The following is a 25558-nucleotide window of genomic DNA, read 5'->3' on the forward strand; positions in this document are numbered from 1 at the left end:
GATTTTTGTATTTGTTTAACACTAAAAATTGTTTGTCGCTAATCGAACCCAGTAACATATATATACCGACAGGACGTACGTTAGTCACAAGGTTACATGAGTGAAACACTAAATTATTCGATTGACACTTGCGGCCTTGTCAACACTAGAGAAAGGTACAAAGTGATTAAATAAATACGAAACATAGTTCATACAAAATATAGCGATGTATGAAGTCTCCTTTTCATACGATTTGGATAAAGGATACATCTGTAGAGAGCAACATAAATGATTTCTCTGGATAATTTGGATTAGTCCAGAATTCGAACAAAAATAATTTTGAAATTCGTTATTAAGTCCAACATTTTTTCTTTCTTTCTTCGGATTCTCAATAAAGTTGACTACTGAAAAGCTGAGTTACAGATTTTATGTTAAAACATGTTCACTATACCATTGCCTTATTCACAGAACAAAACATTAGTTATTAATGTATGTCTGAAATAATAGTGCTTCGTGCAGATTTACTTTATCCAATCGGAATTGCACAATGATAAAAAAAAATGTTGCAAGGTATAATGTTCTTACTTACAGAGAAAAAGAGTTGAAAGGACTTAACGCTAACAAACATTTTCTTTAAACAGACATACATTTATTCTAATTTATGGAAGAAAGAAATAATTTGTGGAGCAGTATATTTATTAAGGTTAAATATTCGTACAAAAGAATGTAAATATAATCGGGTCTGTCTTCAGAAAGGATGTGCTTTTAGAAACAAATTACACTGCTTCTTTTCGCTGTCTTTCATGCAGAATCCTGGTTTTGTTTTGATGCATGAAATACCTGAAACAAAAATCCAAAAAATAGTTAAAATGCTACATTTTAAAATATTTAACATTTTTTAAATTAAATGGACAAAATCTGTTCGGTCAGGTATGGACTTTTGGGTTTCTCGTAGAAAAACGATTAATTTAAAAAAGTGTTTATTGATGCTGAACAACTCGAAATGTATTACTATGCAAAAGTAAGTGGGTACCCAATGGCGTTCGAGGTACCATGGGGTACCTAATGTCTGCATTTTTAGATATGTGGAAATATATGTCTCTAAAATGTAAAGAACTGATATCTGTTTAGTACAGAAACCCGCAACTCGGTAAGCCTTATGGGAACCGAGGTTTGGAAAAATAAAGAACAACACCATAGAAGTGTGAGGTTTGCGTACGGGTTACATGCGTAGGATCGAAACTGCGTAGCATCGAAACTGCGTACGATCGAAACTGCGTACGACCGAAACTGCGTACGACCGAAACTGCGTACGATCGAAACTGCGTACGATCGAAACTGCGTACGATCGAAACTAAAACCGGCGTAGGATCGAAAACAGATAAGGTCTTATGATCGAACAATAAAAAAACAATTATTTTATAATCACAGAATATTAAGTAATAGTATTTTTTTGAAGTTATATAGGGAAAAATCGGAGTAGGATCAAAACTGTATACGACCGAAACTGCGTAGCGTCGAAACTGCGTAGGATCGAAACTGCGTACGGTCGAAACTGCGTACGATCGAAACTGCGTACGATCGAAACTGCGTAGCGTCGAAACTGCGTAGGATCGAAACTGCGTACGATCGAAACTGCGTACGGTCGAAACTGCGTACGATCGAAAGTGCATAGATACGAAACTGAGAAATAAAATAGTGACAAATATAATTAAATAATCATACAGGGGTGTACCCAGGAAGTTTTTCTTGGGGGACTATGACTTATTCAGGAGGACCAAAAAAGCTAAGTCTTGTCTCAGCAGGGAGAAAGGAGAATCCTCCCCCCAAAAGCCACTACTTCTGATCAAGTTGGCAAATTCCTTGTTCAGAAGATTGCCGTTAAGTTCAATTGACTTAGCTTAACATTTTCTTAGTTACCTAGTTGCTGTGAATTGTCACTTCTTTTATAGACTTTGCAGGTGGCACAATCGAAGGTTCATGTAATTAGTTCAAGTTTTTGCTAGTTTGGGCTTCGTCCCAAATTTACTAACTTCCAGGGTTGTTTTGTTTAAAACAAAATATTTAAAACAAATGATTAAAACTTTTTTTAAACAATTGATTTTGTTTAAAACAAATTTTGTTTATGTTTTAAACATTTTGTTTTAAACACTTTTATTTTGAAGACTTGTCTTAAACATATGTTTATTTGCATTTTATTTTATGTTCGTAAAAAAAAAGAAATCTTCCAGAGCAAGAGAACTGTCCAAAAGTGCTCCCCAATCAGAAGACTATTTTCTTCCCATGTGAATGGTTTGATTTCTCGTGGCTACAGCAGGTCAATGTGGTGATCTACAATTTATTTTGTCTCTTTTCCCCCTTATTTTTAACGTATATTGTATTGTTTAAATGCTTCTCAGTTAACTTGCGAGAAAGTGTCGTAGTCGAAGGTTGGACTACTTATAGAACTGATATTAAAAAATAAATAAAATAATTATCACGGAAACAAACTGTTGTGTTGTATTCATTGCGACGTTGAGGTTCTGAAATTAAAATATCGCAAGCATTCGTTTGTACAGTACATGTTAGTCTGTCTCCGTACAACATGGAATCGTTTAATATGGATTATGCGTGAAGAAAAGAAGGACATGATTTGATACAAATTTATTAGAGTAACTCAAACTCAATCAGGTAAGTAAACGATCAAACGAGTTTGTCACAAAACGTGTAAGAAAGAAATGGGTGGTTTAGTTCCAAAGAACGAAAATCATTATAAAAAATGCAATGCTTGGTAAAAATGGAAACCCAAACAAATGGTAAAAATGTTGATCCGAAAATTGCTTCTGATGAATCTAACGTCAGTGGTGTGGCTGAGATGCAACTGGAAACTTCAGGTAACAACTAATTTTGTATCAACAATTTCTTTTTCATTATATTATGAAAATTTTATTTCGTACCTCTTCCCCACCACAGTTCTAAATTTTCTTTGAAACTTTACAACTTGGCATAGCTTGTATGAAGAGACCAGGTGAGAAACGCAAGGTATGGCAGTCGATCACGTAACTAACCAAGTGTGATACTTATTATAACGTTAGTGCTGAACGTCAAGGTCTGGGACAATTTGATCTCAATTTGTTTGTTTGTATGTATGTACCACGCTACAGGGTGCAATATTCAGTCTTTTAACATTAATTTTTGAGGATAGAGACACGAGGCGTCGGAATTTGCTGTATAGATTTTGACTGCGATCCCACGTAAAATTTCAAAATTAGTGGGTCAGATCCCACTTTAAACAAAAAGCCCTGTCTAATATAGCCTTGCTACTGATGCAAGATGTAATCAATCAAACTAAACAAACTAATTTTATATGTTTCGAACAAACTTGGGTTGCAGGATAAATTTGGCTTCAACTCAACATTTAGAGCACAAGGGACCCAAGTTCATTTTCAGAAAGGTTCACTTTTGCTCAGCAAACGTAATATCTTCGTAGCATAGGGTATGAAATAAATGAAACAAAAACCACGGGAAAGCGTGTGGACTAGAGTTTCATAGGACAACCGCTAGACAAGGGCGTTGACGGAATGGGGAGGAGAGCTAATTTTCCCTTCCCCCTCCTTGCTCATACATTTAAGATATTAACATTATACTTGTATTGTGTATGTTGCAGCGTTGGAATGATTAACAAGTCAAGCTCCGAATGTCATAGTCAATGATGCATAATTACGTTACATAAATGCAGAATGTGTCCAAAAGAATACATCGACGTAAAATGTCATATTTTCACAACCACGAATCCGAGATGAAAGAAAGAAAAACTACCTGAAAAAAAGGAATCTAGAATTTTGTATGATTGCCGCTAGATAGGGGCGTTCGTTTAGAAATCATCCGTCTTCTACCCTGAATTTCAGATTTTTGGGGCAGTAATGCAGATTTAGAAACATTTTGCTTAGCAAAGTCCAACATTTAAAAATTGAAGTCCTTGCACCGAATAAATACGGATTTTGATCATTGGCCGTAAGGAGCTATAGGCCTATATTGCTTTCTTGTATAATTTTTTTACCCAAGGATTTCAAAGGTGGCTCTACTTTCGAGTTTCGGGCCTGCTTAAAATTCAGGAAATTGGACCTAAGCAACTTCCCAGTTTTAATCATCTGTATGTTCTTCGTATTTATTCGGTGTAATTACCTCAGGCTTATTCTGTTGGACTTTGCTTATCAAAAGATTTCTAAAACTGTCTTACCGTCCCCAAAATCTGAAATGCAGGGTGCGGATGAGGGTGGTTGCCCTCCTGTTCCACTGACGCCCTTACTAGCGGCTGTCATATGAAACTATCCCACGCCTTTTCGCATGGTTTTAGTTACATTTGTTTTGGATTCTTGACTGCGAAGTATTATTTTTTGAAATAGAATTCATTTGCTGAGGAAAACTGAAGTTTATTGAAAATGGATTTGGATCTATTGTACTCTGAACGCCCCAAATATTACCTTTCGTCAATAAATTTTTGACTCAAAAAACAACCAATTACATAGACTTGCAGAAAATATAAAGTTAGCACAATATGAAGTGTGCTTCAAACATTACTTTTCGAAAACGTAGCCCTATTATTATAAAATAATTTTATTAGCACCAGTGTTATGAAGTAGTAATCAAATTTTGCAACAAAAATCTCACCCGCCTCCACGAAACGCTAGCTTAGCCCCTAAAGGCATAACTACAAAACTTTTAGAAGCGGTAACTCGAAATGATTTTCTTTATGGTTAAAATAACCACACAACAGCATTTCTGGTAAAATTCTAGCCCTCATGTAACATGACACCATTTGCATTTGAAATTTCGAATACTAAGCACAGATGTTCGCCATGATGCTTGATAGCACCATCTGATGTGTCAGACCACTTCCAAGATTCATCATTCTCCCTCAACCCGTTGTCAACGCACAAGGATGGTGAGGACTTTTGTTTTGCCATGTATATTGATAGATTGTGTGAAACCTCTATAGTTGGTAAATTTTAAAATCTACCTTAAAAGCTTACTATATCCAAGAAAATACTTACTGTATGAGAGTCACTGGCAAGAGGGTGTAATAAAAGGGGTCGTTATATGAAATAAGTTGAAAATTACTAATCTATACGGAAATGTTCTGTACCCAACACTGTGTAGTCTTAAAGAGAATAAAATAAATGAAAAGATCGGTTGAAAGAGCAAAAAGTCTTAATAAATACGTGATTACACGATTTTGAAATATGTTTAAAATAATATTTTAAACTGTTCAAAATGTTTAAAACATGTACTTTTACTTTTTTGTGTTTTTTTTAAAACATCTTTAAAACATTTTAAACACTTTTTTCATGTTTTAAACACGCGTTTTGTTCTTTTTTTTTTTTAAAAACTGTATTTTTTCCAACCCTGCTAACTTTTGACCAAGTTGGAAAATTAGAATGCGTTGCTGCCAATATTTACTTAAAAGACTTCCGTTTCTTTCAATTGACATTTGGATTAGCATTTTCTTACTTACCCAGTTGCTGTGATTTTCAATTTCTTTATGAACTTGGCAATTGGCAAAATTGAATGTTTATATAATCAGTTTAGTTTTAAGTAGGTGGGAATTTGTCGCCAGATACAAAATTTCTCATCCTACGGCCTCGCGCCTCATAAACCTACTAACATACCAAAATTCCTAGTTTTTATTCCGATTTCAATTACGGTACCTAAAATATGAGATTTTGTACATCCAAAAAGTCTATTTAAATTACACAGTTTTTTGTCTCTTTAAACCTGCTAAAAATGAAAAATATTCACTTTTGGAAATTTTCTATATAGTCCCAGGAGGCTAAAAACTTTGCCAAATTTAATCCTTGTAGTTCTACTGGAAGTGCCTATACTGTAAAAAATCGTTGTATTATTTCAACGACATGCCTATGTGTTAGCACGATTGTGTTAAAATATAACACAAACAAGTGGTTAGAACAACTCACTCTCCGTTTGGAGTTGTGTGTCAAATGCCGCTAGTTGAAATGACACACAGCCTGTGTGTTAACACAAGTGTAGAATCTTCGGTGTTGTTTTCTGCGTGATTGCCATATATGTTGGGTAATTAATTATAAAGGCTTATGAACTGAAGCTACAGGCAAACACAGTAGAAAGAAATACTTAAACAAATCCAAGTATACGCAAAATTTCAAAATACAAACCGCGCGATGTGTTTTCAATTGTTTTACAAAATGTTTCTGAAGAAACCCTAACAGCACAAGATGTGCTAGGCATGTACCATTTTGGTGTTCTAAATTCATCTCCCACATTTGATGCATTTATTGCTTCTTTTTCAAAGCGGTTGTGTACTAGAAGCAACAAACGCATCAACTTTATTAGATGGCAACTGGCGCCGATCATTTGAAAGTGAATATGGAAGAACTACAAAATAAAGTAAATAGACAGTCGTCATTTTGTAATAAAATTAGGTCTACATGGCGAGCAGATTTTATCCCGAACGGTTATCGTCGAATATACGCGGGTTAAAGGAGCACTCTGATTAGCCAAATTCAAAAGACCTTAAGAATTTATCCCTCTACAAGCGACGGTTTACGTGTTATAGGCTGCCAAAAACATGAAAAAAGGAATTTTAAAGGTCCATAGCTCCAAAACTATGGGACCTACCGCAGTCGGGTCAAGACTTAACTTAGGAACTAGTATGTGCCCTATCCAAAAATGCGTATGTCAGAATCCTGAGGTTCTTCCACAACAATTTTTATAGAGGGAGTTTAACTACGGGCCTATGATATAAAGTATTCTCCAACTACCTCCATAAAAATTGTTGTGGACATCTTAGGTGAATTGAATTTTGGACATCTTAGGTGAACTTTGGACATCTTAGGTGAATTGAATTCTGTATGGAAATGGAAAACATTTCAGTTTTATTTAAATCTTGGAAAAGAAACATTCTCTGTGTGCAAGAGGTTAATCTATACACATGACGATACATCACTCCAAATGTTTTAAACATATTAACTGGCAGAGTATATAGTTATCCTGGGGGCAAGAAAACAAAGGGATTTTTACTGAAATTAAAAATCGTAGTATGGTGGTACGTACCATACGCATGAACTTACTTTGGAGGAGGGGTCCAAATTCAATGCGAAGATAAAGTATTTTCAGATTTGTCAATTTTCGAAGTTTAAAATTCCGTACCTATATGTCCGAGCGCAAGTGAACTACGTCAGTCAAACATCGGTCCTTACTGAACAAACTTGGGCACAGATCGTTGCAATTGCGTAATTAGGAGGCGCACCATAAATTCGTATTTAGGTTCTAAACATCGTGTGTGTGGGTTTTATCGGGGTTCTCCCATTTCCTTCCACTTTTTTCATTCCACCATTTCATTCATTTCTCATCATCAGCGTCTACTTTAGCCTAACCGGCATAACCGTAGGACGTGAAACTAAAAGATTTCATTTCATTTCATTTTCGTATTAAGATTCTAATCCTTGATTTTTCTCACTTTTATATTTACCATAATCTATTAATTTTTAATTACTAGCTTCGTTTATTCAATATCGACATGATACTTTCAGGATATATTGGTGGTGGGCTAAGGTTTATTTGAAGATAGTTGCATCTGTCTCTTAGCAGTATTTCCAGCCATAGAACTATTTATTTCCAGACTTTTTTTGGTAAAAATTTCCTTTTTTCCCTTCTAAAATTTGCCTCTTATTTCCTTCTCTTCTATTGGCTACATTGGAACGAACATACCAGATTCTGGAAGCCTCATCCTTGACTTACACAACGCACTATAAAAAGTTTCACTTGGATAATTGGGGACACTACAATTCCGGTCTTACAGTATACCATATTACATAATTTTAAGGATAATAGTGACTTTCTAGGAAAAATGATATACTTTTTAAAATTACATGCTTAATTTGAGAGACATCATCATGATACTAGCTGAATATATTATTGGTGGGCCAAAGATTACTTTAAAATTGTTTGCTTCTGAGTGGTAGCAATGATGCCAGCTACAGAAAATGTTAATTGTAATTGTTTGTAAAAAATTTGGGAAGTTTATCCTTTCCCCCCTATTATTTCAGTGTCCTTGGCTATATTCAAACCAACGTACAACTGTCTGGAATCATTCTTGGCCTACAAAACGCACCATATAGGAGCACGATTGAATAATTAGGGAAGACGGTGAACCACCATGTATGCTGATTTTTGCTTCTGACGCGTAAGAAGTGCCAAAATTTGATGTGTATTATGAGAGAGTTTTTTTCTTTCTCTCTTTGTATGGCAGCCAGCGACTTCAGGTTTTTACTGTACCTTGTCAACATACCAGAAAATTCTTTTTAGGTGACTTGAACCCCTGTGGCTTCGGTGTTCCCAGCTAGAAAAAATCATGAAATTCGGCTAGGGATTTTTTTTAATTTCACTCCTACATTTTTTCAATAATCCCTCCCGTTAGCAACACTGCAATCTAACTTACACCAAAAAATAGCCATGTCCCTCTTCTAAAATACAAGACGTAAACGATATCAATCGGGATAACAGTGTTTGGGCAATAAATCATTAACTGAAAGTATACCAAAAACCCCAAAATCGATTTTGTCCCGAAAGGGTTAATGAGATATGCGCGCCAAAGATTTCGGGCTCTAATTTAACGTGAGCCCCCCCCCCAAAGTTTCTGGGCTAGTCCAGAGAATGAATGGCCTACATAGTACTGTCTACGGGCTGGATAGGCTACGAAATTTCAGCTTTCGTTCTCCCATAGTTAATGTGATATAGGCGCCGAAAATTTGGGGGCTAACTTCACCAGAGCCTCCCAACTTTCTGGGCTAGTCGAGATAAAGATCGATGGGCTAACAAATTTCATCTTTTGGGCCAATATAGTTAATAAGGTGTGAAAATCAAAGTTTTGGGGCGTTAACTTAACGTGAGCCCTTAACTTTTTGGGCAAGTTGAGATAATGAGTGTACCAGGTACTAAACTTCATGGGCCTTCCAACCCATTATTATTTAGCATTTGGGGCACTCAAGGAACACAGATACAGGGTCTCCAAATGTGAAAATGAAAATGCAATCTTTAAGTTTTATGTCCGACTGTCATCCTGGGTAGACTAAAGGAGACGCAGATGATGAGAATAAATGGAATGGTGAAATGAAAGAGTTGTGGGAAAGGGAAACTCCAAGAAAACCCTCACACACGGTGTTTGTTCACCACAACCCCCACTTTGCGCAAGTTGGTATAGAACCAGGGCCCCGCAGCATGTGTGAACCCTCTGCCACTAAGCCACTGCGGCCCGGAAGTCCTCGAGACGAGACACATAGGCGTATACCTAACGTGTAATTTGTTCGTAGCGGGAATTTCTGTTATGGTATAGTTAATTACATACAATGAAAAACCGAAAATGTGATGTGGACAATCGCGAACAAGCAATAAACAATCTGCGTGATTTGTTTTAGATTTTGGAAAATAGGTTCTGCCAGATTTACGCTTATCGACTGTAATCGTTTATTTATTTATTTATTTATTTATTTGGGAGGGAAGCAAAGTATAATACATTTCAGTCATTACACATGCAAAGAGATGTTTTATGGTAATTGTTTTTTTGCTGAAATATAACTTCGGTATCTTTTATACGTGTTTAGGAGCTGAGATTATTATCTAAGAATTATAAGGAAGATACAAGTTTTTTTTTTTTTTTTTTACGAAGATACAAGTTTTTCACCTTCGTACAACAATTCATGTTTAATAGGCGTATAGAAGGGGCTCATGCCCAAAACATTGGGACTCCATTTCTGGGGCCCCATGTTGGGGGCCCGGTTCCTGACCACCACTGTGCTGAGGGGAATCGGATCTTTCCAACGTCACCATCTGTATGCAACAACTCCATGCTGAAACGAGAAATAGAGTGGACTCAAGCCCAACATTTCGGAACCACATTTTCTGGAGCTTCGAGGCCAGGGCCCAATTTCTGACATTACCGCTTTCGTTAATCGACCCCGACCTTTCAAACGCTAACACTATAGTACAACACCATGTTAAATAGGCAAATAAAAGAGACCTGAACCCAAACTTTTGGGATCTCATTTCTGGAGTCTCAGGTCCCGGAGCTTTCCAACACCACAATATGTATCCAATAACTCCATGCTTAAAAGAAAAATATAATGAAGCCAAGCTCAAAATTTCGGGACACCATTTTTGGACCTTTGAGACAAGGGCCCAATTTCTGACGTTAACACTGTGCTCAGACGACCCGAACATTTAAAAACTTCACCACCCACCCACATACAATTCCATGTTTAATAGGCGTATAGAAAGAACCCGCGCCCAAAACTTCGGGACCCCATTTTTCTGGAGCCTCATGGATGGGGCCCGGTTTCTGATATCACCACTGTGCTCGGGAGACCCGGACTTTTCCAATGCCACCATCTGTATCCACTAACTCCATGTCTAACACGGCTTCCCCATTGTAGGAGGATTTTGACGAATTTTCTGCAGGTTCTTTACAACTATTTACAACGTTTCAAACTATTCATAAGAAATGAAATTTCAATACATTAGAAACTATGTTCTTTTAAAATGTTCAAAATGGATGACAGCATTGATTTCCAGTAATAGTTGTAAACTTTCGTAATTTTATTCTCTATTTGAATAGTAGTTTAATTTCGAATCTTTTACGGTTAAAAATATTTTTGTGAAATGTAACGGAATACATTGAAATGCTCCTACCCCCACGGGTACGTGTTCCAATTATAAATCGATTTGAGGTTCAGCGTACAAATGAGAAACTCCCAAAGCGAAGTACAATATTGTAACGTTGTTGACATACATATGAATAACTGGTGATTAGGTCGTTAAGCTGTACATAAAATCATATAAATTTTCATTCATATTACGCAGACAAGTACACACAGAACAGCATATGAATCTTTATCTGACTTTTGTTTCTCTAACTTTCTGATAGCCTTTAGAAATAATATCTTTACAATCGAAATATTCGTTAAACATTATTATTATTATTATCCTTCAATATTCATTATACATCATATTCTTCATTACTTTAAATTCTTCATATTACATAACTATTTTACATTATATTCCGTCGAAGCTGTTTCAAAGTTAGTATTACACTTCTGACATAGTCATCATTACAAATCATAATTGATTCTCAATCCATACGCCTGTAACTTGTCCATCCTACCTGCAGTGTGGATCCTACGCAGTTTCGATACTACGCAGTTTCGACGCTACGCAGTTTCGATCCTACGCAGTTTCGACGCTACGCAGTTTCGATCGTACGCAGTTTCGACGCTACGCAGTTTCGACCGTACGCAGTTTCGATCCTACGCAGTTTCGACGCTACGCAGTTTCGACCGTACGCAGTTTCGATCCTACGCAGTTTAGGTCGTGTGGAGTCCATGAATATAACCCTAATTTATAGCTGCACAGGTTAAACAAATTAAAGAGAGAGAAAAAAAATATATTTTTTGAGCGCATGATTAAAACTTAAATTATTTCAGGGCAACTGCGTAGGATCGAAACTGCGTACGGTCGAAACTGCGTAGCGTCGAAACTGCGTACGATCGAAACTGCGTAGGATCGAAACAGGTTTTGAGCTGAATTTTTCGATCGTACGCAGTTTCGATGCTACGCAGTTTCGATCCTACGCCGCATTCCCTTGCGTACTAGATTGTGCAGTTTCGAAAACGTAATTACTGAGGGCTAACAACAACCTCAAAAGTAGTTTCAATTCAATACACTACACACACGTCCTTATGGGGTTTTTCGGGTACTATGGCATTCACATACCTCCCATTTCTAAACATTCTAAAATATATCTTAATAAACTTATAAAGAACGTTACAGGTGTGTGTTTACCGAAACCGCAAGTCGGTACGTTTAACAGTTACCGAAATATGGTGAAATAAATAGGAACACCATATGTATGTGCGGCTTCCATACTTGACAGTACAGTTTAGAAAATTAATGAAAATATGACTAATGGCTATCAAGATATTGTCAAATAAAGGGAGGACCCACACAGTTATGGGGTTTTGGTGTTAGGTGGTAAAATTTCCGAAACCGGTCATGAAATCTGAATAAGCACCAGTAGCAATTTCATCCTAAAGTAACTGGGTATTTCCATGGGGTTTTAGAACATCATGGTTCTAAAAAGATTAAGTTTTAAAAGCTTTGGAAAATATAATTTGACATTTGTAAAGAGTATTAGAAAAGAGAATAGAGTTACCCAAAACTTCCAGCCAGTACATCGTACAGCTAGAGAGACACCGTGAAATAAAAGAGTATTAGATCATGAAATTTCATAAAACAACTTTTGATCTTAATAAAAGTTAAATAAGATGGTACTCATATGGGTGAAGTGAGTACCTCACACTCGTCAGGGCAATTCCGATCGAAAGATTAATTCAGCTCGAATTTTTTTTCGGGTAAATCCAAGCGTGATAATTCCTAGCGTACAAAAAGAATGAAAATTCTTTGTCAATATCTAATATAGCAACCGAGATATAAGTAATTATGTATTTATGACGTCGTAAAAATGGAGACCCACATGGATTTGTACTGTTGAGTCTTTGCTGTAAGAAGAAATGTCAGAAACTACCGTATATACCTTAATAGACAATTAAATGGGTGCAGGCACGGTGGCTTAGTGGTAGAGTGCGTACCTTTGGTGTATTGGGTCCCTGGTTTGATCCGCGGCCAAGTCAGTTTGTAGTCGACATCGTATTCGTGGGTATTCTCGGGGTACTCCCGTTTCCTCCCATCTTTGCACTCCATCAATTCTATCATCAACATTCATTTGTCTTAATTTCATTTTAAAATTAAATCGACAGTTAAGTGTGATCGTATCTCTGTGGATTAAGAGAATACTCCAGTATAGTTTCTGCAAAATATACTAGGTAAACACCCCACCACGAAGTTACTGTGTCCTCACTGATTTAATTGTCTATTAGGGTATATACAGTAGGTTTTTGAATTTCTTTCTTATAGCAAAGACCCAGAAGTACAAATCCTTCAAGATCTCTATTTTTACGTCATAAAACATATGACTTGTTATATTTTGGTTACTATATTAGATATTCACAGGGAATTTTCACTTTTTTACACAGCTCGATGAACCTTTGGAACTGCCTGAAGAAAACCTAGAACTAATCTTTCCATCGAAATTGTAATGAGGTACTCACTTAACCCATAGAAGTACCATCTTATTTAATTTTGTTGGGACCAATATTTTTTCCGAAGTTTCAACATCTCATACTCTTTTATTTCACGGTGTTTCTCTATATGTTGGATGTACTGGCTGGAAGTTTTAGGTAAACATATTTATACTTACATATTTCTAATACTCTTTACAAATGTCAAGTTATATTTTCAAAAGCTTTTAAAATTTAATCTTAGTAGACTGTAAGATGTTCTAACACCCCATGGAAATATCTAATTACTTGAAGATGGAATTGCTACTGGTGTTTATTAACTTTCCATGACCGGTTTCGGAAATTTTATCATCTAACACGAAAATCCCATACCTGTATTGATCTTCCCTTTATTTGACAATATCTTGATAGCCGTTAGTCATATTTTAATTCATTTCCCAAATTGTACCTTCAAGTATGGAAGCCCCAGGCCCATAGCCAGCCCAAAAATGTACGGGGGGCCCGGCTGAAGTTAGGGGGGCGATCCAACCATATGATAGTTCATCACCATATTATAGTTCTTTTGCAAGCCTACTCTAAAACTTTTAGGGGGCCAGCAAAAATTTAGGGGGTCGGGCCCCCCTAGACGCCCCTGGATACGGGCCTGGCAGGCCCCACATACATATCGTGTCGCTCTTTATTTTCCCATATCTCGGTATCCGTAAGGCTTACCGAGTTGCAGTTTTCAGTAAACAAATATCAGTTCTTTACATTTTAGACACATGCATTTCCATATATCTAAAATGCAGAAATTAGGTACCGCATTGGAACCCCATTGGAGTACCCACTTAGTTTTGCATAGCAGGATAAAAACGCCAGTGGTTCTCACTTTAATTTTGAAAACATACTATTTTGTCTCTTCTCTCAGCATCGTGAATCTGTCGGAGCTGTACCATAGTTGGAAAGACTCACTCATCCTTCCTATAATGACCATGTAGTCAGAATTCAAAAAGGAGTAGCCGTTGAAGGAAAAACAATATTTTAAAATCCTTGCAAAAGTAGTCGTCACCTTAAAATCAAAATGTTCCAGTAGTAGTCAGAATTTTCTACCAGTGTTCGTCACTCAAATAACTTGACATAATTTATTAAGAAACGCACTGTTTATCAGTTTAAAATTAAGAATAGAGTATAAAGTACTAATCTTAATAACTGTGCATCACTTTTGGCACTCAAGAAAGAAAATAAAAACGTTTTTACATACTTTTTAAAGCAATTTCAGTAATAAAAATGTTAACTGAATTCAAAAGTTAACTGTATATTATTTTAACGTTAAGAGTACAATATTAAATACTATGTTTAATAACTATAGTGACTTTAAGCACTCAAGAATGAAAATAAACGTGTTTGTACATACATTTTTAAAACAATTTGAGAAACAAAATAAGTTAACCGAATTCAAAACTTAATTATACATCACCTTAAGATTAAGAATGGACTATAAAATACTGAGGTTAATAATAATGCATTACTGAAGAATGAAAACAAAAATGTTTTTAACTACCTATATTGTATTTACATGTTGTTATTTCTCATTAACATGCTTTTTGATAACGCACGATATGGCCTAGGGGTGCGCACGAGAAATGATTTGAGACTGTCACCTCTCGCAAAGATGTCGCGAAAGTTGTCTCCTCTCGAAAACTGTATCTGTTTCTATTTGAAGAGCTATGTCTGTCTAGTCTCGTGCCGTGCGCAACCCTAATCAGGCCATAGACAAAAACTTCATTTCGGAGGGGTTTCGATAGGGCTTTGTGATATTCAAATTTTGAAATATATAATCGATATTGACATACTATTGAAACTTGTTCGAAATATCAAAAAATACAGCAATATCAAAATATAAGCAATATCAAAAATCGAAAATATAGAAATATGATAAAGATCAAAAACATCGATATATCGGTCAAAAATTTCGATATCTATAGTTTGATATTTGAAAATATTAATCGTTCGATCGAAATATCGCACATCCCTTGGCTCCAACTGTTACCACCTTAAAAAAGAATGTGAAAATTGCTAACTACCTAGGTATTCTGTAAGTACCTTAAGACGGGGTTACTTTGCACTTCAGGGTTAACTTCGCACAAAATACGAAAAAAGTTACACAGTCTTCCGTCGGTAAACCCATGAACTGTAAAGAGAAAGTTTCAACTGCCACCGTAAGATAGAACATCTAACTGGATTTTGGCTATAATGTTCGCGGTTAACATCAGTTCTAATTACCTGAAGGGTTTGTTGCTGTAAGGGTATGGAAAGCACTCATTGTAAATGCAGACAAAATTTGGAAGATATCACCTACAAGAATTTCCGTCAAAGTTAAGTCGGTTTCGTAGAATTCTACTGTGTATGATGGGACTTCCAAGCAATAGTTGAAACTGAAAAGTGAAACATTGTAAAGTCATAGAAAAAATAACACTGGGAGAAGGCTGTTTTGAGCCTCAAATCGTGGTTACTTTGCACCGGGTCAACGAAACCCCTTAAATGGGAAATTCTTACTACTGGCACCTCCTGCCGTCTAACTTTAGGAAAATTTCCTCTTTAGGTAGATGTCGGAATGTATTTCTTGTTGGAAAATAAATTACGAACAGCGGCGGATTCAGAAGAATAGTTTGAGAGCGACTTCACACAGAAATACTTCGTTTATTTAGAAATCACTAGACTTTTTGAAGGGCTTGACGGGTATACGCATAGGAATGACTAAATTAGATTTTTAAAAAAAGAAATCCTGCAATTTGGGTGGGCTTCAGCCTGAAAGCTCCAAATCCCGTAAATCTTCCACTGATTACGGTTGAGATGATATTCTTGGATATAAAGAGTAACCAAGGCAAATCAGTTCACGGAGATTTTTTCTGTTTTTCAGTTGCCATTTTTGTGGGTCATGCTAAACTATCAGAATGTGGCTCCTATTTTGGTACCAAAAATACATAATTTTCTTTACAAATATCGATAATTCATACTAACTACTGATACCGGTACCATAATTCCAACATCAATATTTGTAGACTGCATGCAATTTTGTGTAAAAAGTGAAATGTGTAAATACAGGAGAGAAAACATTGCAGACAAACATTATGTTAGTATGTTGAACATACTTTTTTGTATGTGGTGCAAAATATCTTCATCTATGGGGTTACTTTGCACCAAAGTTTATATGAAATGAAATCTTTGAGTTTTACGTCCCACGCTTTTGCCGGGTATGCTAAAGGAGACCGTGATGATGAGTAATGAATGAAATGGTGGAATGAAGAAAGTGGGAGGAACCGGGACAACCTCGAGAAAACCCACGCACACGGTGTTTGTCCACCACAAAGTTCACTTGGCGGGGACTGGGATCGAAGCCGGGACCCCAAGCACCAGAGGTAAACGCTCTACCACTGAGCCACCGCGGCCCCTCATATAGAGTACAAGTAACAATATGTTGTAAAAAAAAATGGCCCGTCTGGAGGTCATGTAAGCTAAACACCAATACAATTGTTACAGATTTATTTACTAGCACTGTTTAATTATCTACGGTGAAACTATGCTAACTGCAAAGTATACCTGCTTTGCTTCGTAATGTCCAAATAGTTGATTACTGTGCTCGAATGCAGGCAAGTAGCATACAAATTTATGATGTTGAAGGCGTTATTTTTTACAGCTATGGAGAAAAGACATGAAAACGAAAAATAAAAATAAATCTTTGTTTTACGTCCTACGGTTATGCTATGTATGCTGACAGTCACAAATGAGTATTGAAAATTGATCATCTTGGAATACGATTTGGTGAAATAATGAGGGGGAAAAATAGACATTGATTAAATATAAAATTGAAAAGAAATAAGGGCCTGACGCTCAAATATTTATCTATCTGGCAGCCATCTTGATCCCTCTAAAATATCATGAAGTACTTGATTGATTCTAAACCCAATAATAGTAATAGTAATTACAACAATAAACACAGAATATATCTAGATATAATTTACGCACCTTGAAGTGTAGAAATTAATGATTGCAATCCTCAGCATTCCAATAGAACTTTGGTTTCTCCAAATGAAGATTCGGACATCGGTTTTCTTCTCAAGCAATAATGGGGTACAATAATCAGTTGCAGTCCAAAGCCAAGTCACTAAGCATGAATATAAAAGATTTTGTGTTAAATATTTCAATGTAAATTTCATGAAATACAATTCATTAGTTAGTTACATACAAACTCTTACGCATGTAAGTCAGAATCTACTTGCAATAACTTGTAAAACTAAACAAAATTATACTACAGTTATAGGGACATCAAACATATATTCCATAAGATATATAGGGTGTCTCAAAAGTCCCCTGACATAAAGTAACTCGGTTATTATCAGAGTTACAACAAAATGTAATTGGGAAACCGTCTTCAAATATGATGTTTCCAATGTAAGTTAGCGTAAAAGCCAGTACTGTTAGCGTAAAAGACAGTAACTTCATTCACATATGTTGTGGGTCCAGGTAAATGGTAACATTGCATTTTCATTCCACATTGGGCGCATAGAGAGTACAGCTCAAACGGCTCCTCCGATTTAAAAAGTGTTCACTTTAGATTGAAAACAACATATTTAGAAATGGTTTTTCCTCTTACATTTTGTTGTAACTCTGATAACAGAGTTACCCTGGGTCAGGGGACTTTCGAAACACCCTGTATACATCATACGAAGTTCCTTTTTAAATTCTACACGGGTGTAGTTTAATTGAATGTGAGATGGATGATACATTAGGCCGTTTGGGAATATTCACACAGATGGCCGCCATTTTGGATTAAATTTGTTTGTTATAAATTGGTGGGTAATGTGATATATATATATATATATATATATATATATATATATATATATATATATATATATATATATATATATATATATATATATATATAGCCACGGGCTAGAATTTTCTCAGTATGTCAAATATGCAATCAGATTCCATGGAGCTTAATTTGGTGAAAAGTTATTGCCAATTGAACGTTGTATTTACCTCTTTCTTCTAGATGTAGAGCCAAACCGTTAGCACGTGAGGAATGTATCGAAATATTCAAACTGTGGGGCGGGAGGAGTGCCTGTGCAGTGGTTACCGATTGCAAACAGAATCATCCACAATGTGACTGTGTTACATGTTGCAGTGTCACAGTAATTAACTAAATTTGAGGAGACGGGCACATTCGTGGACATACGTCGTAGCGGACGATCGTAGACAGCTACAGGTGAAGCAACGCCTACGGCAGTGCTGACTTCCTTCTCGATGTGGCCCCAAAGGAGCACACGTCATTTATTAATGCAATGTGGGTTGAGTCATAGGGTCTGCGCGTGTATAAGTGCATCCGTACAAGGTGCAAATGAAGCAACATCTCCACGAGAACGATCTTGATCGCCAAGTGCAGTTTTGTGACCGAGTTATCGAGTAATTATGGTTAAAGTCTAACATTTTTATGCAAATACTCTTTTCAGATGAAGCTGACCTCTACGTAAATGGGAAGGTTAATAGGCAGAACATGCACAATTGGTCACCTGACAACCCCGCGTGCAAGACCTCTCCAACATGACCAGCGCAAAGAAAATTAATTATGGTGTTGGCAGACAAATGAGGAATACGTCTAATCAGTCACTTTTTCTTTCCATAAAATTAACTGCGGAATAATACCTCACGCTCGTACAGGGATAGATATTGCGAGCTGCGATGTCCGAGGATGGTACATTCTCGCAGTTTTTTCAACACCATGGCGCTTTCTTCATTATGGATTCGTGGTGCGTCACTACTTGAACAATTCCCTAGAACATGGGTTGATCGACGAGAGGCAGTTGAATGGCTGCCCGATCACCGGACCTAACGCTGTTCAATTTCTAGCTTTGTGGACATGTTAAGCCTATGGTTTGTGCAGTAAATATTCATAATTTTATCATCTAGAACAAAGTATCGTCATCGTCTGTGCACGAATTTGACCCTATATCCTACTTTGTGTCCACATTAATTGGAAGAAGCTTCTGCAAATGTTTATTGCTCAGTAGGAACATGTGGAACATATACTATAACCAGGGGTAAAAGTGGACCTGAAAAGGTGGGGGGACGGTAGGTAGCGGCATCACTCCACGCCGTTCCTCCTGCCTATCTTTGCCCATTGTACCATTTTAGGATCTGGAAGACGCCGTACATGTTTTTCGAGGTGAGGAACTGCGTCCCCCTCGCTTTTACCCCTGACTATAACAGGGAAATGTGTTCGAAGTGGGAACAATCAGAGGCGTTTTATTACGATTTTGACTCGACATACCGGCTATCTAAATGTCCAAATGCAGTGAAGTGTGAAGCCTACAAGATTGCGATTCTATTTACATAATGTCTGAAAAACCACTGGAAAGCTTCTTTAGTTACGGAGAAAAAATGAAGAGACTGATCCATTTATCGTGAACAACTTTCTGAAAAAAAAAATAAAAATAAAAATAGCCCCTTACCTTGTATCAGAGAATTATACACGAAAGTGCTCAAAAACCGACTTTTAATATTAACAATTTCCAGAGGGAAAACTCCTGGACCACACACTCGAATGAGGGGTATTTCAAACTCCCGTAAGATCCGCCCCCACTGCAATCCCCTAAATCCGCCCATGCTCAAAACACGACGCTTATAAGACTTCAGACAAGACGACACATACCAACATACGAAAGAAACAATTCAATATGACACATCAAAATATAAACTAATGAACTTCTTTGAAAACATCTCATTTTACAAACAAAACGTAGAAAAAGGTAAAAAATGTCAGTATTGTCAACTTAGAAGTTACTTCTACGTAAGAAATAAAATCTTTGTCAATACGTATAAAAATGGATTTATTAAAGGTATTTAGCATTTATTCTTCCGTGAAGGTATATCTTGATCACTAAAAAACCAGAAACGGTATGTCTCTATCACTGGAAAAAAAACAGAAGGGTATGACATACCACTACATATAGTCTCACTTGGTTCACTGCCAATAACATTTCACCAGAATAAGTTACATGATATCTGATTGCATATTTGACATCCTCAGAACATTTTAGTGCATGGCCATGTATCACACTACCCACTTATCATCCGTATTACAATTTCGAATCTAAAATGGCGACCGTCCGCGTGATGTAATCCGAAAGTATCCCTCTGGGCCTAATGTGTATTTCTTATCTCGCATTCAATGAAACTACATCCCTGTAGTTTTCAGAAAGGATGACAAGGGACTTCTGATGCACCCTGTATATAATAGTTGTATCAATAATGAAGTTGGAAATATGTGATCTAGTTCGTTGTTTCCAATTTAACCTAATGTCTTGCTGAAAAGGGTTATATTTGTTGAAATCTGAGTTTTACGTGCGACGGATATACCGGCTAGGCTAAAGGAGACGCTGATGATGATTTAATGAATGAAATGGTGGAATGAATAAAGTGGGAGAAAACGGGAGAACCCCGAGAAAACCCACTCACACGGTGTTTGTCCACCACAAAGTTTACTTGGCGCGAGCTGGGATCAAACCAAAGACCCCAAACACCAGAGGTGAACGCTCTACCACTGAGCGATCGAGGCCCGACAGGAATATTTGTTGAAGTCTACTGTCTTATTCAGTACCAAGGTTACACAAAAATGAGCCTATGGTTTTGATGGAATTCGAACCAACATTATATGTATACTCTCTCAGCGAGAATCAAAGCTGGCACCAAGTTTACATATGCTCGCGCATTGTATGTTACTTATATAGCTTACAGAGCTATGGGCGAGCAAGCAAGGCACATGCCCCGGGCGCGTGGTTGAAGGGGCTACTAAAAGAGAGGTTATATATTAGTACTTTTCCGTTTTGGTGTTTAATACTTTTCATCAGAGTGCGAAATCATGAAATCAAAGTGGGGGAGACTGAAGGACTGAAGAGAGCGAGAGAGAGGAAAAAACAAAAAAAGCTGCGCAGTTTTATACTTCAAAGAATTGTAGTGAAATGAGAAGGTCAGAATTCAAGATGACATTCGGATGCTTGGCACGAAGAAAAACATTGCAAACAATTTTGATTTAAAAAAAAACTTAAATAATGTGATATATTTTGTAGGCTTTGGATATGTATGTTTTAGTTGGCATCAACAATTATTGGTGTGTTTTGTCACAATTGACAGTTTAGCGAGAGACTAGGCTAACTGACAATTTTAACTTTCTGAAAGAAAAGGAAACAAATGAAAACAGCTCGTTACAAAGGATACGTCTGATATTCATAGTTTGGCTTAGTATACAACAGGGGTGGATCCAGGATGGACTACTGGGGGGCGGTGGGTTGTAATGCCACTACTTACAAGTTATAGCTACTTTTAAGAGATTCAACTCTGGGTGGGTTTTATTTTATATTAAAATACACAAAGTTTCCTCTTCTTGGGGGCGATAGACCCTCACTGGATCCGCCACTGACTCAGGACAAGCCACACCGACAAGTGGTTGAGGCAAAGGTCAATTAATGACATTCGTATGCTGTTCCGTCAAAATCTCAATCTTGACCTGGATGTAGGTTAACCTGGTCTCTCACTGAACCCCTCAATTGAATGTTTAAAATGTAAATTAGGCACTCCTACATCACAAACAGTAAATATAACCTACCTTATTCTACGTTTTTAAATACATGTCTACAACTGATTGTAACTTGAAAGGTTCTCGTGAAGATTAGCTGGCGGAGGTTACCTAACATAGCCATGAGTTATCAAATTAACAGTTGTACATCGTGGGTGATGATAATGATCCTGAGGTTAGATGTTAAATTGGACTCGAGAGCGGAACAAGGGCTGATCTTATTCGTGTCTCAGACGGGGCATGGAATGGAACGAATATGAAAATAAGGTTGCTGTAATAGTTTTCCACAGGGGTTGTAAGATTTTCGAAACACTTGGCAATTTTTTTTATCAAGACTTGACATTTAAAAAAAAATCAAGACTTGGCAATTTCAAGTTTCATCCCCCTCCCAATCTTGTAATGCTCGCTACGCCGCTGTAAGCGATATATATTTTCGACAATATTCGTTGTTCATCTGTTTCCGCTGGGTTACAACGTGGTGAGCTGCATGTGGGACTTTTAATAGTGTTATTATAATGAGAAAGAATTGCAAATTATGTTAATGTTCCTAAAAGAGGGAAATTGAAAGAGAAATTAAATTAAAAATAAATAAGGGAGAGAAAAGTAATTACTTGAAAATAAAAATAAAGTCTTTGAGCTTAATATCCCACGATTATGCTGTTAGGCTAAGGGAGACGGTGATTAAAGCAAGTTAATGATTATGGAATATTTGGTGGAATGAGAAAGTGGGAGGAAACCAAGTCCCCGAGAAAACCTACAAACACGTATATAAAAATGAAGTAAAACATACACTGGCCTATGCTTTCTTTGTCTAGCAGAGTCATAGTTTGGAATCGAAAATGTGTTTTGAATCCTTGTATTTAGAGATTGAGAGTGTAAGTAACGAAATCACTTAATACATCCATTAAGATTTCGAAAAGCGAAATCTAAATTTAGGTAAGCTAACTCCATGTACTAACTGCTTGCATCCGCTTCGTACATTGTTCGAAGGGTCACGAAGCAAATCACCTCATTTAGTCTACACATACCTAGTACTAGTGTTAATTACCTGCTTCGTTTGGGTTCGATCATTCTAAACTATTTTACTGGTAGCATATGTTCGTTTGTTTAGCCAGGATTTCGTAATGGAAGGGGGGTGCGTGACTTGAAATACTATGGTTACAACACCAGGGGATCGATCAATCTAAACTATTTTACTGACAACATATCCCTATTGATTTGTTAGGACAATAAAATGAGGATATGTTAGTAAGTATTTTAATTAAAGAATTATGAAGAAATCTTGCGTAAAAGAATAGAAAAAAGTATTAACAAAGACATAGTCTTCCGAGGTCATTCGAACTCGGTTCTTCTCGTCTTCTTTCTATTTCTCTTATCTTAGTTTAATGCCGTCAAGGATAGCAACGAGATCTCTTTCGGGAGTAAAGACATCCTATAAAATGGATTAGTGTTGCCGCGAAATTCAAAATGGTTCATATTATTGGTAATTCTGGGCATTGCTTAAGTTCTAACTGACAGGCTATCTGAAAGAACCGGTTTATCGATCGTCATTTGAGTCCATAGGGTTACTGGCGCAAATCCCGGGGGGATGAGGACATGTCCCCTTAGAACTGGGGGGGGACTTTCCCCTCAATAATCCGATTTGAAATGCGTTTTTTGGGGAGAAATGTGATGATTTGTGTCCGATTGCGACAAAGGAAAGTAAGATGAAATGATGTCCCCACCCCAGAATAAGCCTTCAATCTGCCCGCCTCACAATTTTGAAGACAACTCTGCTCCCATGATCCTCCGCAGCATTGTTTTTCAACTTCATAAATATTTTGAACATCCTTAAAAAAATTATGGGAACTGTCTTACGCGTCCCTCCCAATGTTGGAGACAGATTTGCGCCGCTGCATAGGGTTAGCATGGAACTAGATGGAATTCGAAATGTTCCGTTACAATAATATCCGATTTCAACTTGATCCCCCCCCCCCGTTTCCTTCACATAAAGCTCCTCGTAAGAAAGAGTAACCAAACGCTTATTGTAGCTTTATATTTTTGAGGCTGATTCATCTGTTTCATCTTTCCTTAATATTTTTCATTTCTGGATCCGAAGGGGGGTCTGAACCCACCCCTTGGCTACGTGCCTGCTTCCCGTAAAAAGCTTCATTCGAACCCTGAATCAAACAACTCCATCTGTAAAGCAGTGCTGAGTTGATTTTAATATCCTTTTCTGCAACGAGGCTGTATGAGACGTGGACTTACTGATTAACATGGACTCCGAACCACTCCCGCCGGGAATCGAACGCGGGTCTCCCACACCAAAGGCGCGTACGCTAACCGCTTAGCCATGAAGGAGCTCATCTCTAAAGCAGTGTAAGCAACAACAACAATAACAAAAAGAAACACACACACACACACACACACACACACACACACACATGCATACATATATACATACATACATACATACATACATACATACATATACTAGAAGTTTGCGCAATTGGGGATCAAAACATTCTCAATGAAGTATGAGAAATAGTAAAGTCAATCAAAGTGGGCTTCTGCTTATGCTTTACTTCGTTAATACTTAATTCCTTCTAGAAATAGTGAAACAATACTATAAAGTCACAGTACTTAAAGATAATCGAAAGAATAAGACAAGGAAACAGAGTAATTTCCGACTGATTAAACTAGTCATATATACTATACCTAACTGTTACATTGTATTTCTTACCATATTACGAAAGCGATATAACTTTTTTACCAGCGATAGAAGCTGGACGCAATCCAATACTGCAATTTAGACGCTGTAACGAAAGCTGCAAGTCAAACGCCTGACACTCCTAACTCTTCAAGCTGTAGCTGTTTCAAGCGGCCTGCAACTTATGACCTTGAAACTAAGTGCTAATAACCAAATTAATGCCAAGGTACGATACAAACACCCCAACTTGCCACAATGACGTCAACAAAAGGAAAAAAAGAAAAACATCTAATTTTTGGTTCCAAAATTATGAAACAATAATAATGTTTTAATTCTAAGTAACTCAAACATTAGTTAACTAGAGAACATAACAAGCAAAACAAAACAAAACAAAAAGAACCTTAAAGGTGAGCTCTCCCTGACTGCTGTTTTTAAATTTCAGTGAGGCTGTCAAATATGTTTTGTTTTATTGTTAAAAAACAAAAAGAAAAAGAAAAATGAAGAAAGAAATGAAAAAAATTTTGTTGCAAATATCCCAGTAAAAATAGGTTTCCTAGACATAAGTGGCTCCGCGTAGCGTAGTTGCTAACGCTCTCGCCTTCGGTACGAGCGGACCCAGGTTCGATTCCGGTAGGGGCACTCGGTCGAAAAAGTATCAAAAGCTTTTAAGTCCAGCCATCCTGAATGAGGCTTTCTTGGGTTTTCCTCATTTCACACCAGGCAAATGCCGGGTGTTACCCAACATATAGGTCCGAGGCCGTTTGCTTCCTTCCCATTCCCCGGATAGTGTGCTCACCGAGGGACCTCATAACTCACATGTGACGGGCTAACAAGGTCATTGATGCCGAAAGCCCAGAAATCTAAATCCTAAATCTTCACTACACAAGAAAATGTTCGCGCTGAAAACGGTTTCTTAGCAATTATGTTAAGCAGTCCTGTAGAAAATCTCCATCAAGTAATAAACCGTCACATATAAAAAGGAATGAATAAACACATAACATTCATTTTGCGTACATTGAAATGTAAAAAGTTACAAAACATTAATATTCAAAGATTTCTCAAAATTCAGATTAACCCATTCCTTTCTCCTCAACCATTAACGAGTTACAATAGTAAGAATTGTAGTCA

The 25558-nt window shown here is 37.0% G+C and overlaps 1 long non-coding RNA gene across 1 annotated transcript; it reads right to left on the minus strand.

The window, feature by feature from the left end:
• Positions 1-754: 754 nt before the first annotated feature.
• On the minus strand, positions 755-24568 carry LOC145681618 (uncharacterized). Its single transcript, XR_014130836.1, has 3 exons — positions 24464-24568; positions 17130-17268; positions 755-819 (listed from the first exon to the last, which is right to left on the minus strand). It is a non-coding gene; the product is annotated as an uncharacterized LOC145681618 (long non-coding RNA).
• Positions 24569-25558: the final 990 nt, after the last annotated feature.

The sequence above is a fragment of the Thermobia domestica genome, chromosome 3, assembly GCF_964235325.1.
Source record: "Thermobia domestica chromosome 3, izTheDome1.hap1.1, whole genome shotgun sequence".
In the NCBI taxonomy this organism is placed as follows: Eukaryota; Metazoa; Arthropoda; class Insecta; order Zygentoma; family Lepismatidae; genus Thermobia; species Thermobia domestica.